Here is a 13,750-nt window from a genome sequence, read left to right as displayed (position 1 = left end):
TGGCGGGTGAGCGCCAGCCCTTCCTCCCAGGTCCTGATTTGTTGCCGGCATCGGGGAAGGAACCACTGGTTTCCGAGCGCGGGACAAACCGACTAACTGCCGCCCAGCCCAGGCACTCACAAGCTCCTTGAATAAACATTTTCGGCTAGTTCATCCTGCTTTTCATTTTTCCGTCTTTCTTAGCGCTTAGTCCCTTTCGAGAATAAGATGTATCACTTCCTCTCGAAATGTTCGTTGGAGAGTAAGGAACCTGATGGATATTTTCAGACTGAGAAATACTATCGCTTTGTTTCTAATTAGGATACTGCTTTCCTTTTGCCCTATATTCATAAAATAGGAAACAGCAAGAGACGAAACACGACTTTTGCGGTTCAATGAACGCAGAGAAACTTGAGGCCGTTTGTCTCAGACTTTCCTCTAAAACAAAGATCAGTTTCTATTGTAACACTCCTTTGGTTGGTATTTTAAATCCTATTTTGACTTTGCCTAGAACCAGTGAAGAGGACCAGCGTTATTCAGGTTGTCACAAAAGAGAACCAGGCACTCACAATGCTTCTCTAAATTATTGTTCAAAATTATGTGTCCCTTTGGGGTAAAAAGCCATGATTTATAAATCATTTGGACAAGTCCACCATGGTTGTTTATTTTGTTGTTTGGTTTTTGTTTTTTGGTTTAGGTGGTAATTTTCAATGAAATTACCTAATTTATCTAAAATGGATCTAAAGTTAGCATAGTAATAATGCCTAAAAGCAATTAATGTTTTGTTAAATCCACTATCAGAGGTACTCTTCCCCTTTGTTGACCCAAAATCATACCCATGTTTCAACCCGCAGTTTTGAGTTTTGCCTGCCCAAAATTTCCTCCCATTTTTGAGCTTTTTCTAACAGCTTATCCAGCATTTGGAAACTGCCTCCATAATGTCTCATATATTGATCTCTGAGAGACAGCAGTGAGCAGCCTTAAAGAGACATCTTAGTTCCCTGCCCAGGAATCAGACCTGTGTTCAGTTCAGTTCAGTTGCTCAGTTGTGTCTGACTCTGCAACCAAATGGATGCCAGACTTCCCTGTCCATCAGCAACTCCCAGGGCTTGCTCAAACTCAGGTCCATCGAATCAGTGATGCCATCCAACCATCTTATCCTCTGTCATCCCCTTCTCCTCCTGCCTTCCATCTCGCCCAGCATCAGGGTCTCTTCTAAGGAGTCAGTTCTTCACATCAGGTGGCCGAAGTATTGGAGTTACAGCTTCAGTATCAGTCCTTCCAATGAATATTCAGGACTGATTTCCTTTAGGATAGACCGTTTGGATCTCCTTGCAGTCCAAGGGACTCTCGAGAGTCTTCTCCAACACCACAATTCAAAAGCATCAATTCTTTGGCACTCAGCTTTCTTTATGGTCCAACTCTCATGTCCATACATGACCACTGGAAAAACCATAGCCTTGACTAGACTGACCTTTGTTGGCAAAGTAATGTCTCTGCTTTTTAATATGCTGTCTAGATTGGTCACAGCTTTTCTTCCAAGAAGCAAGCATCTTTTAATTTCATGGCGGCAGTCACCATCTGCAGTGATTTTGGAGCTCAAAAATAAAGTCTCTCCTGTTTCCATTGTTTACCCATCTACTTGCCATCAAGTGATAGGACCGGATACCATGATTTTAGTTTTTTGAACGTTGAGATTTAAGCCAGATTTTTCACTTTGCTCTTTCACCTTCATCAAGAGGCTTTTTAGTTTCTCTTCGCTTTCTGCCATAAGAGTGGTGTATATTTGCAAATATGCATATCTGCATATTTGTCCCAGCAACCTTGATTCCAGCTTGTGCTTTATTCAGCCTGGCATTTCGCATGATTCACTCAGCATATTAGTTAAATAAGCAGGGTGACAATATACACCCTTGATGTACTCCTTTCCCAATTTGGAACCAGTCTGTTGTTCCGTGTCCAGATCTAACTGTTGCTTCTTGACCTGCATACAGATTTCTCAGAGGGCAGGTAAGGTGGTCTGGTATTACTATCTCTTTAAGAATTTTCCGCAGCTTGTTATGATCCACACAGTTAAAGGCTTTGGTGTAGTCAATAAATCAGAAGTAGATGTTTTTCTGGAACTCTCTTGCTGATCCAACAGATGGTGGCAATTTGATCTCTGGTTCCTTTGCTTTTTCTAAATCCAGCTTGAACACCTAGAAGTTCTCAGTTCACCTACTGTTGAAGCCTGGCTTGGAGAATTTTGAGCATTCCTTTACTAGCATATGAGATGAGTGCAATTGTGCGGTAGTTTGAACATTCTTTGAAATTGCCTTTCTTTGGGATTGGAATGAAAACTGACATTTTCCAGTATGTGGCCACTGCTGAGATTTCCAAATTTGCTGGCATATTGAGTGCAGCACTTTCACAGCATCATCTTTCAGGATTTGAAATAGCTCCACTGGAATTCCATCACCTCCACTAGCTTTGTTCATAGTGATGCTTCCTAATGCCCACTTGACTTTGCATTCTAGGATGTCTGGCTCTAGTCCAGTGATCACACCATCATGGTTATCTAGGTCATGAAGATCTTTTTTGTATAGTTCTTCTGTGTATTCTTGCCACCTCATCTTAATATCTTCTGCTTCTGTTAGGACCATATCATTTCTGTCCTTTATCGTGCCCATCTTTGCATGAAATGTTCCCCTGGTATCTCTAATTTTCTTGAAGAGATCTCTAGTCTTTCCCATTCTGTTGTTTCCCTCTATTTCTTTGCATTGATCGCTGAAGAAGGCTTTCTTATCTCTCCTTGCTATTCTTTGGAATCCTGCATTCAGATGCTTATATCTTTCCTTTTCTCCTTTGCCTTTCACTTCTCTTCTTTTCTCAGCTATTTGTAAGGCCTCCTCAGACAACCATTTATTTTTCTTGGGGATGACCTTGATCACTGCCTCCTGTCCAGTGTCACAAACCTTTGTCCATAATTCTTCAAGCACTCTGTCTATTAGATCTAATCCCTTGAATCTATTTGTCACTTTCACTGTATAATCGTAAGGGATTTGATTTAGGTCATACCTGAATGGTCTAGTGGTTTTCCCTACTTTCTTCAATTTAAGTAGGAATTTTGCAACAAGGAGTTCATGATATGAGCCATAGTCAGCTCCCAATCTTGTTTTTGCTGACTGCATGGAGCATCTCCATCTTTGGCTGCAAGTAATATAATCAATCTGATTTTGGTATTGACCATCTGGTGATGTCCATGTGTAGAGTCATCTCTTGTGTTGTTGGAAGAGGGTGTTTGCTAAAATCAGGGCATTCTCTTGGCAAAACTGTTAGACTTTGCCCTTTGCCCTGCTTCATTTTGTACTCCAAGGCCAAATTTGCCTGTTACCCCAGGTATCTCTTGACTTCCTACTATTGCATTCCAGTCCACTATGATAAAAAGGATATCTTTTGGGGGGAGTTAGTTCTAGAAGTTCTTGTAGGTCTTCATGGAACTGTTCAACTTCAGCTTCTTCAGCATTAGTGGTTGGGGCATAGACTGGATTACTGTGATATTGAATGGTTTGCCTTGGAAATGAACAGAGATCATTCTGTCATTTTTGAGATTGCACCCAAGAACTGCATTACAGATTCTTGTTGACTATGAGGGCTACTCCATTTCTTCTAAGGGATACTTGCCCATAGTAGTCGATGCAATGGTCATCTGAGTTAAATTTGCTCATTTCAGTCCATTTTATTGATTCCTAAAATGTTGATGTTCACTCGCCATCTCTTGTTTGAACACTTCAAACTTATCTTGATTCATGGACCTAACCTTCCAGGTTCCTATGCAATATTGCTCTTTACAGCATCAGGCTTTACTTCCATCACCAGTCACACCCACAACTGGGCACTGTTTTTGCTTTGGCTCCTTCTCTTCATTCTTTCTGGAGTTAGTTCTCCACTTTTCTCCAGTAGCATATTGGGCATCTACCAACCTGGGGAATTCATCTTTCAGTGTCATATCTTTTTGCCTTTTCATACTGTTATTGAGGTTCTCAAGGGAAGAATACTGAAGTGGTTTGCCATTCCCTTCTCCAGTGGGCCACGTTTTGTCAGAACTCTCCACCATGACCTGTCTGTCTTGGGTGGCCCTACATGACATGGTTCATAGTTTCACTGAGTTAGACAAGGCTGTGGTCCATGTGATCAGTTTGACTAGTTTTTTGTGATTGTGGTTTTCATTCTGTCTGCCCTCTGAGGGATAAGGATAAGAGGCTTATAGAAGCTTCCTGATGGGAGAGACTGACTGTGGGGGAAACTGGGTCTTATTCTGATGGGTGCGGCCATGCTCAGTAAATCTTTAATCCAGACCTGGGTAGCTTGGATGAACACCAGAAATCCACCAGGGGCTAGAGGCTAGAAGCAAAGTTCCTCTGGTTCTTGCCCTATTTAAAAAATTTATTTCTCTAAGAGGCAAAAACTTTAAAAACAGTTTATTATTATTTTCTATTTATTAAATTTATTATTTAGAGACACAGCATAAGTGGGAGAGCACACTGAGAAACAGTTTGTCTTTTTTTTTAAAGACAAAAACAAGATAGAAACACCCACCCAGAGAGAAAGGGTGTGGGTATCCTCCCTAATGAGGAGTGTAGTAAAGAGGCAGTTAATTTATATAGGGCAGTTCTTTCAGGTCTTTGTTTACCTTTGGCCAATTACCTTGATTCTAATCCCACATCTGACCTGTTCTAGGACACGCCTCAGCATGAGCTTACATCTTTTCTTCAAGATGGATTCCACCACTGAGGCCTGTGGAAAGTTTGGCATCAGCTGTTATGGGATGGCACTCCCTCCCTTTTGACCCCACCCCCACCCACAAGGCGTGTTTATGTGCAGGGAGGTCTCCCTGACCTCCGGAGTGATCATCTTATCTCTTTACTCTATCCAGCATCTAATGGAATGCAAATCAGAAAAATCATTGTAAAAAAATAAAGTATTTGAGGCAATTGAAGATTTTTTTCCTAGTACTAGTTATTGGATGATGTTACAAATCATTTAAAAATTTTCATTGGAGAGAAAATCTTGTATTTTGTTTAATTCTGTATCTGTTGGGATGTTTGAAATATTCATGATTGAAACATGTTTGATTCCTTTACACTGTAACCTTCCCCCACAGTGTACCCGGTGGGTGGATAAAGAAACAACACAAGGGATGTTGGTTAATTGTTGAAGCTTTGCCTGATGGGCACTTGGAAGTACCTTGTTCTCCTCTGTCAACTTCTGTGTATATTTCAATGCGTCTCTTTCCTGCCTCCCTTCCCCTCCCCCCAAAAAATGTTTCTTTAAAAAGCTGGCCCAATTAACGAACATAATTCTCTTCCAGTCAATAAGGAGTGATAATGAAAGGAATCAACTGTTGGTGAAGAGAAACTCTGGAGACTGAATTAAGGAAACCAGGAGAGAGGCGGTTTGCACAGGGGAGTTCATAGCAGCAGTGGTCCCCTTCTTCCCGCGCAAAGGCTCGACAATCAGGAAACGCTGTCGCCATCTTGTGGCACTTTAAGATAATACAGTTAATATTTTATTCTGTGGTTTCTGTTAGGCAGTCCATTGCTAGACTTTAATAACTGCGTATGTAAAAATACAAGGAACAATACTGCTTCAAACACAATTCTCATCTGACCAAGTCCTCTCATCAATAACAAAGAACTACGTTATTAGTTTCTTATGTTCCTGTCTGGAATTTCTTTATACAAACGCAAATATATAAATGTGGATTCTCTACATCCCCTTTAACTCAAATGGCCAATGGCTATATTCCTCTCAAGTTGTGCCCCTGATTTTCTCATTATCTAGCTTGGAATTCTTTCCTATTAGTAAGTAGAGTAGCTAAGACTTCTCAGCAGGTGCACTTGAACCAGTGACCTGAGGAGGGTAATCACAGGCCAAAGCTGTTATTACACTGGCTGCATCTTCCCTGAAAATAAGCCTGATGCTCATTTGAGAGGAAGCATGGGTCTCTTGACAAGCTGCTCAGGAGCTGAACCTGGTCAGGAGAGTTGTGGGGTGGCTGAATTCGTGTTCCCTTCCTGGAATGGGACCACTGTGCTTTGTAAGGAAGGGACATTGAAGTCCTAACACAGGTATTTGTCCTGTTGGTGAGGCATTCTTTGAATGTCATCTTTCTATCTGAGCCACCCCAAGCAAATTTCCAATTCCTACTTACTGTTCTTCATAATATGTATCAAGATCTGACATGCTGTATACTTGACTTATCCTCACCATACCATCCTCTTCACCAGAATGTAAGTCAACTGAGAGCTGAATTTCTCTGTTTTAGTCTACTTTGATCATGATTGTATCCCCCAGCTTCTAAAACAGTGCCTGGCACACAGTATATCTCTAAATAAATGGATGGAGTAATATTCTCCCCTGTTGTTATGGGAGACTTCAAAGACTTTACTTTCTTGGGTGGATGATTCAGCGGAAAAACAAAACAAATTGTCTCCACTTCCTGCCACTCTCCGAGCGCTTCTTCTGGTTGAACTTCCAGTTTTCTTCCCCTTAAAAAAAAAAAAAAAACCCTTAGGTTTTGTTAAAAATTCAGGTTTCTCCTTCTTCATGAATTTTGCTAATTAATGATTACTATTACATGCATTATTTTATTTTTATATGCCCAAAAAAAAGGGAAATGTCATATTGAGTTACTTCAAGATATTCTGTCTTCTCTGAATCTCCATTCTGTCAGGAAAGACATGCACCCTTGCTGGCTTCAGGGTTTCGATTAACAAGAAATGACAAATCCACCTTTCTTCAGAGTACTGTTTACTGGATTAATGTTTCTCTCAGAAGAGAAACACCACCAGTGTCTAAGGAATTCTCCACATGGGTCAAAAAGACTTGCATTTTACCCCTACAGTTAGAGGAACCCAACGTTAGAGGGTGGTGCTGTAGATGACATCCCATGCTCATCTAGCAGTAGAACTTGGTGGACTTTTGACTGAGGACAGTTGTGTTTGTCTTTGGCTAGTTGTTTTTTTTTTCTTTCTCCACCAGCTCTCATTTTCTCCAAGTTTCTTACCTTCTGAAATTTCAGTCATCCTTTTTTCACTACCTATAGTCTCCTCCCTGGCCATATTAGATGGAGTATTCCATCTAGTCCAACCAATGAAGGAATGAATTACTTTGAATTTGTCTCCAGTCTAAACTCCTTCTTACTTTAAATCTGCACTTGTAAACAAATGACCTGAGATACTTTTTGAAATACCACCAAAAGGACCTGAGCAATAATTGCCACTATCTGTTCATTGGAAGGACTGATGCTGAAGCTGAAACTCTAATACTTTGGCCATCTCATGTGAAGAGTTGATTCATTGGAAAAGACCCTGATGCTGGGAGGGGTTGGGGGCAGGAGGAGAAGGGGACGACAGAGGATGAGATGGCTGGATGGCATCACCGACTCTATGTACATGAGTTTGGGTGAACTCCGGGAGTTGGTGAAGGATAGGGAGGCTTGGCGTGCTTGCAAAGAGTCGGACATGACTGAGTGACTGAACTGAACTGAACTGAACTGATTCAGGACTAGATCAGGGAAAGATAAAAAGTGAATCACTCACATTGTTTTATTGAGTCCAGTTTAACTTTTCATGAACACATATCATTATCCTCATTTAAGATGTGAAGCTGAGGCTCAGGGGAAATAGCTTCTTCAAGTCACATGGCTAACTGGCAAAGCCACTAGTGGAAAGCAGACTTTTATTTTTACTCTAAAATGCGTGTTCTTTCATCCACCTCATGTTCTCTCCACATTCCTTCTTCACATGTGCTTGCCAGTTCTCTTAATATATATTTACAGATTTGAGGATTTCTTCACCAGTTAAATACATATCCGAACTCCAAGGACTTGCCAAACCTTGTAGATTATTCCTGCACATTCTTTTCCTTTTCACTTATTTCTTCATCCATTCGTGGCAAATAGTACTGTAGAGGAAATGCTGTGTCACATATAGGCCACCTCTGACTTTAGAGGCTGATAGAAGGTACATAGTCTGGCATCTGGGGCCCTTCCATGTTTGAATAACTTCTGATTTCTGCACCTCTAGTTACACCATCTTGCAATCTTTCTGACACAGCTAAAGAAATGTGATTCAAAACTCAGCACAGGGAGAGGAGAAAAGAAGTACTAAAAGGGACAGTGAGATTTCAGGGACAACAGATAAGTTCACTGTCTTGATTGGGGTCATGGTATGTGTATATATATGTCAAAATTCATTAAAATGTACCCTGTAAATATATGCAGTTCATCATATACCAGTTATACTTTAATAAAGCTATTTTTAAAATAAAAGTAAAAATTCATTTCTTGGGTCAAAATATAATAGGAAAAAGCAAAACTGCAATATATCTTTTTAAAGTTAGTTATGAAAAGCCTACAAGTAAGGAACAAGAACTCTAACTCACCAGTGGAAGTGAATTAGAGCCTGGGAAGTACACCCAGGAAAATTTGTCTGATATCTATTCTGTGGCTTATGAGAGTCTCACCTTACGTATAGTCAAGGATATTACTTAGCAGGCCAAGAAGATTAAATGAGTACCTCAGGGAAAGAGGACACCCTTTCTTTCAGTTTGGGGTACTTTAGCTGCAACGTGGTAGAGTGAAAAACGTGTGTGTCAAGTCTATTACCACAAAGAAAAAATTTTAATCTCCCGATGGGGTAAAATATCACTTTATTGTTGCTTTATGATACAACCTTCAATTCATTGAAAGTCTCAGATGGAGTCCTGCAAGTCACTCTACCCAGACTTTCCCAACCATTTCCCCTACCAAATCCTGGGATTCTGACAGTCTCTAAATGATGCTTCTTTTCATGTGGCCTTTACACAGGGTGTCTTCATTTTCAAGTTCTCAGGGGCACAATTTGGAAATATCCAATCCAATCACTCTTCAGCACCCGATTCTTGGTTCCACCCTCAAGCAGCATACTGAATGTGGCCTCTTAGAAAGTGGTTTGTGTGGTTGTCATCTGAAACTAAGTTACCTCCAAATTCCTTTATCTTTTAACTCATGTTCTCATCTCTTCAGTGCTATCAGTTCAGTTCAGTTCAGTCGCTCAGTCTTGTCCGACTCTTTGTGACCCCATGAATCACAGCACACCATGCCTCCCTGTCCATCACCAACTCCTGGAGTTCACTCAGACTCACATCCATCAAGTCAGTGATGCCATCCAGCCATCTCATCCTCTGTCGTCCCCTTCTCCTCCTGCCCCCAATCCCTCCCAGCATCAGAGTCTTTTCCAATGAGTCAACTCTTCGCATGAGGTGGCCAAAGTACTGGAGTTTCAGCTTCACCATCATTCCTTCCAAAGAAATCCCAGGGCTGATCTCCTTCAGAATGGGCTGGTTGGATCTCCTTGCAGTCCAAGGGACTCTCAAGAGTCTTCCCCAACATCACAGTTCAAAAGCATCAATTCTTCGGCGCTCAGCCTTCTTCACCATCCAACTCTCACATCCATACATGATCACTGGAAAAACCATAGCCTTGACTAGATGGACCTTAGTCAGCAAAGTAATGTCTCTGCTTCAGTGCTATACATTTCTTCAATTTTGGTCAGTAGATTTGTTCTTGAGAATCTAATTCAAATTCTGCCTTGGTCTGCTTGTTCTGCTGACTGTATCTGTTGATAAACCTATTTTATTGCTCATTGGAGTAATAACTTTTAAAATGAGGGACTGGAGAGACCAAATTCCAGTTTCTACCAGCTTTGTCTGTCTTTTACTTATCTCTTCCTCCATTTCCCTGAAGGAATTTCATCAAATGACAATAGCCGAATCAACGGTCAAGGGAAACTAGGAAAATCCTCACATATCACTGTAACAGTTGTGAGTAGGGAAGTAAGAGCAGCCTTCTCGTAGGTAAATTCAAACTTTAGATGTGGGTAGGTGATCTTCCTTTCTCCTTACTAAAAATGCCACGTCGACGAAGGTGGGATTCGAACCCACGCGTGCAGAGCACAATGGATTAGCAGTCCATCGCCTTAACCACTCGGCCACCTCGTCTTCACATTTCAGGTACTTGGCAAGGTTTATTTCAGAGTTCATACTCGGGAACTCACTATTTCAGAGAGAAAGACGGTTAGGAGATGGCTGGGAGACGTGGAGGTGGCCCGTTTTCACACGAATGGACAAAGAACTGGATTGGAAAAACTGCGACGGGGGAAAAAAAAAAACAAAACCCAAGCTTAGCGCTCACAGGAGACTTGGTAGAAACACGTTTGCGTGGACCTTCATTCGTTTTCTCCCGCTGCGGGCAGGGGGCACCTCAGCATCAAGTCCGAGTTTGCTGTCACTGTCTCGCGTCCGGGGAGCCTGGTCCAGCACCCCCAGAGCGCAGCCGAAAAGACCGCAGGGAGCAGAGGTTCCCAAAACCAGTTCCCCTGGAGTCGTTGTCAGGGAAGCTGGCGAATGTGGACTCCTAACGCGGGGTTAATAAAATAATTTGAAAATTATACGATGAACTCTGACTAGGGCTCAATTTCTATTCAATGTTATTGCCCCTTTTGCAGTACTTTAGGGTGATTTGTGTAGAAAAGAATCCTTAATTCTTGGGGTTCTCCTCTCGGATCATCCGCATCAGAGGAACCATTTACTCTGTTTTCCTTCCAAATACCCGTGTGTTTCTTGAATGGTTTTCTAGAGGAAATGTTTCCCAATTTTCATTTGCTCTTACAAGGGGCGCAGTGCTAAAAATGTTAAGTGACTCATTTTTTAAAATGAGTTGAAAAAATGTTTCTAGGAAAGAGTGAAAAAACCTATTTTAGCTGTTTTGGGGAGTTTTGATTGGTTTGGTTGTTTCATGGAATGAGTAACATACACATGAATGAACATGAGTACAGACTAATTATAATGAATCATAAATGCCTGAGAAAAGATGGTAATACTGAAGGTGAGCCTTGTGGTGAGAAATTTTCTAGAGGTGAGAAAAATGAGGATGTCCCAGACTGAGGAAGGGGTATGTTCAAAGGTGAGGAATATCAAGAAAACTGTTGGAAATCACTGTGGCTGGTGTGCTGAAGCACATGAGAGGCTGGTCAGGAAACATCAATAAATCTGAGAATGTAAGTTGGTCATGAAGATTTTTCTTGTGAAGATTAAGTAAATCAATCACAGGATAAACAACAGCAAACATGGAAGAAATCCTGTAGGAAGAGATTCCTGCTTCATTTTCACACTCATAGTGTGAGTGTTACCTAAAGGTGCATGGGGGAGGGGGGTGCGGTCCGGCAGCTTACTGCTCAAAAGCTAGTAAACAGGCCAGGTTGGTGGAAAGGAAAGTTTGTTTTATTCCAGATGCTGGTAACTGAGCGTAGAGGTGGCGGACATGTGTCCACAGGCCGACTCCCCGCTCTTCCCCCACCACAAGCAGGGGATGAAAGCTTTTATAGACAGAGTCCTTGGTGGAGGAGCTACATGCAGAAACAGCACAGTCATCTCTAACAGTTACCTTGAAATTCGTCATCAGTGGTCTGACCAGCATCATCCTGGTTGTTTTAGGTACAGTTACTCTTCAGTTCCAGGGTGCACTTGTTCCCATTTCTTTGCAGTCAGCTCTCAGAATTGTGGCAGCTCATATCCTGGGTACAGTCTGGCCATCACGTAGTTAACTTCTCCACCTGGTGTTTTGGTATCTATAAGACAGCTCACAGGACATGGCTCAGAATATTATCTATAGCCTTTGAGGAAAGGTCCTTAACTGTGCTTAATGACTGCATTGTTATTATTTAGTCTCCTTTGTTTCAGCATTTGTCACTTCTCTGATTAAACATTATTCTTTGACTAAGTTTTCACAGGCAAAAGGCAGGCAGAAGACATGGAGAGGGGTGTGTGGGGCAACCATCATATGGTCCTACTCCATTTCATGAGGACACTACCTTAGGTTGCTCTAACATTTTCTTCAGTGAAAACCATCCTTAACTTGTCCCAGAGAACCAATCTCTCTTCTTGCTTGGAAAAGTCCTTTAGAAAAAAAATAAAATTGGGGGGTGGGGCTGGGAGGAAGGGACAAGAGGTAGGGGACATACCTATGGCTGACTCATATAGATTATGGCAGAAACCAACACAGTATTGTAAAACAACTATCCTTCGAGTAGAAATAAATAAATTTAAAATATTTTTTGAAAAGTCCTTATATTTTAATGTAGGCTGCATTGTTCTGCCTGGATCTTCACCTCAATTTAACCCATATCCCTCCACCTTATTTTTCATGCTCAGTCCAATTCACTATTTTGTATCAAGAAAAATTTTATTTCCCCTTTCTTCCAACAAGACATCTTCCCTCATAGAGTCCTCTTGCCCTTTTTCATTTGAACCTGGATAAATTTTTTCATCCACCCTTGGTTCTCAGCTTGAAGCTTTTTTTTTTTTAAGTTAAAATGTTTAAATTAAAGTTAACCACACGTTTCAAAATCTCAAGTACTTCAGAAATATGTGTGTGTTAGAAAGTGGTTCTCTTCCCCCTTTGGTGGAGGCAAAGATTTTCAGTCATTTGGCTTTTTGTTTGTGTTGTTTTTGTTTTACCAGCATGTTTCCAAATATCATGCTATGGCAGAGATGGCTAGTTACCATCAGTATTTGTTCTTTCCTTCCAAGAAATGGAAATTTGGTAGCGTTCATAGCCATCCATGAAAAAATTACAGTGCACCACTTTCCCTGATGCGTGGTCATGGGGCCGATTTCTAAACCAGGGCATTAGAGATAAAGCGGATGTAAAGCTTTCAAGTTATGTTCATAAGAGGAAATAAATACCATTCATTTCTCTCTTCTGACTGTATCTGCTTGCTGGAAAAGGCAGCATTATAGGAATGAAGGTGTCATGAAATATGAAGAGATTGGAAACAGTAACCCATAGGAAGGAGGGAACCATGAGATAGAAGATTAGAACCAATACCCTAGAGCTAAAATATCACTCTGGGATTGATTATACCTTCAGACTGTTACATGAGAGATCATGAGGGCTTCCTGTGTAGCTCAGTTGGATAAAGCAATGTGGGAGACCTGGATTCAGTTCCTGGGTCGGGAGGATCCCCTGGAGAAGGAAATGGCAACCCACTTCAGTATTCTTGCTTGGAGAATCCCATAGACAGAGGGGACTGACAGTTCATGGGATTGCAAGAGTCGGACATGACTTAACGCTATTTTTCTTTTTTTTCTGCTTCCTTTAATGTACAGTTCATTGGGGTCTTTGTCACAGAGATCAAATTGTGTTTTAATTAATACAGATGCTTTTATTTCTACTTAAAAAATTTTTTTCAGTTTAGTATTTTCTATTATTTCTTAAATAAAAAAAGGATTCATTTCTCTTTCCTTGCCTTAAATATCACCATATACAGACACCCTTACTACTGATTTTTCTTCTGAATTTACTTATATCATAATATTTATTGAATTAGTATCACTGTTCATATATTATGATTGGAAAATACCATTCACTGGTCTCTCATGATATTTTCATTTCCTGAACATTACAGTTTTTTCTCAAATTACCACAAATAACTATAAAAGCTTTGACAAAAAAAGAAAGTGGGTGTTTTCTGTACTAGCTATACAGTTTATAGCTACACAGTTTTCATCCTGATGTCTTCCTGAGAAAGATTTCATTGGAGATAAGATTTTTTCATATTTTGGTGTTGGAGAATATCTTTTATATTTCTCGTATACGTGCTTAAATGTTTGGTTGTGTATGGAATTCTAGGGAATATTTTCTTTCAGGATTTTGAAAGAGTTCTCCATTTTCTTCTAGATTTCAGTA

General features: G+C 40.8%; 1 non-coding gene across 1 annotated transcript; it reads right to left on the bottom strand.

Moving 5' to 3' along the window:
• Nucleotides 9,921-10,002, bottom strand: TRNAS-GCU. The gene has a single exon. It is a non-coding gene; the product is annotated as a tRNA-Ser (tRNA).

This window comes from Capra hircus, chromosome 23 (genome assembly GCF_001704415.2).
Source record: "Capra hircus breed San Clemente chromosome 23, ASM170441v1, whole genome shotgun sequence".
In the NCBI taxonomy this organism is placed as follows: domain Eukaryota; kingdom Metazoa; phylum Chordata; class Mammalia; order Artiodactyla; family Bovidae; genus Capra; species Capra hircus.
Note: the sequence above shows the minus strand (reverse complement) of the source record. Positions and strands in the feature narration are given on the sequence as shown.